This window comes from Myotis davidii, unplaced genomic scaffold (genome assembly GCF_000327345.1).
Source record: "Myotis davidii unplaced genomic scaffold, ASM32734v1 scaffold223, whole genome shotgun sequence".
Taxonomy (NCBI): Eukaryota; Metazoa; Chordata; class Mammalia; order Chiroptera; family Vespertilionidae; genus Myotis; species Myotis davidii.
In genome coordinates this window covers 335,831-336,975 of record NW_006294609.1, presented here as the reverse complement: position 1 = coordinate 336,975, position 1,145 = coordinate 335,831, and the positions used below count along the sequence as shown (strand labels likewise).

The 1,145-nt window shown below is 66.4% G+C and overlaps 1 protein-coding gene across 4 annotated transcripts in view; it reads right to left on the bottom strand.

The window, feature by feature from the left end:
* Nucleotides 1–1,145, bottom strand: part of ARVCF (armadillo repeat gene deleted in velocardiofacial syndrome) — a 38,341-nt gene that overhangs the window by 15,141 nt on the left and 22,055 nt on the right. Inside the window, exon 1 of one of the 4 annotated variants that reach the window (XM_015567294.1) lies at nucleotides 56–1,115. The exons of the other annotated variants lie outside the window; for them this stretch is intronic. The gene's annotated coding sequence lies outside the window, so the exon portion shown is untranslated. Of the gene's footprint in view, nucleotides 1–55; nucleotides 1,116–1,145 lie in introns of those variants that run through there. 4 annotated transcript variants of the gene reach the window in all.

Here is a 1,145-nt window from a genome sequence, read left to right as displayed (position 1 = left end):
GGGGGGGGGGGGGGGGGGCGCAGGCTGGACTGGGGTCCCAGAGGCATGGATCTACCTGCACCACCTGCACTTGTCAGATGAGCACCCGTGGTCTGTTTCATGAATAATGAACCAAGGGGCAGGTGTCCCACTCTGTCCACGGATCCCACACCTGCCTCCCCTACCCCGCCCCCCAGGGCCAGGCCCCCAGAGGGTGTAAGATGGATGCTGCTGAACGAACAGAGGGGTGGAGGAGTGACAGCCCCCTCCCACCAGCAGGGCCATCCCAGCTGGACTCAACGACAAGCCAGGGTGGCCTCTCTCATCAGGGAGCAAACCCTTAGCCACCACAGACACTCTCTCCCTGGGTGCCCATGGCCTCTGCCCAGCCCTGGCGGACTGGAGGGCAGTCCTCCTGCCAGGGCACAACCTCACGCTGAGTGGCAGAGAGGCCAAGAGGTAGTGGGTGCCCAGCAGGCTGGGGGAGCAGGATTGTGGGGCACAAAAAGCAGAGCTGCTGGCTGTCACTCATCCCAACTTCCCCAAACCCAGCCCACATCCATTGGCCACACTGTGGCCCAAATTCCCCAGCTCCTCCCTTGACCACCTCATCTCTGGGGTAGTCAGTGGCCAGACCCTGGGGACCACATCAGGGATCCAGAGGAGGCCAAGACTGGCTGGCTGTCCCCGGAGGCAGCTGTGTGGGAGACAGCACAAGGGGTCCCTGCGGTTGTTCCTCCACCCAGCCTGCTTCTGGGCCTATTACTGGACCCCGCCCACTCTGGGCAGGAGTGCCGGCTGCACACAGGCCTCCCCCAGCCCCGGCGCTGGAAGGCAGGCAGCCCCGGTTTTCCTCGGAGACCCCACCCGCCTCTGCACGTGGGCAGGGCCGTCCCCACCCCTCCCCTCACATGCGCTGCCGCCGCAGACAGGGCTTCCCTTAAATCTCCCTCCGGAATCTCCTTCGAGCTCCCCGGAGCCTGAACCGGCGCTGGGGTGACGGAAGGGGAGGGAGGAGAGGAGGGAACAGGAGGCCTGGCTGGGCTTCCCCCTCCGGACTCGGCATCCCTCTTGCACAGGAGCTGCTCCCGAAGCCTTCGCCCTCCGCCCCTGTCGTCGGCACCTGTCCTGGGCGCTGGCCCGGGGTGCACCCCCGGAGTCCCGGC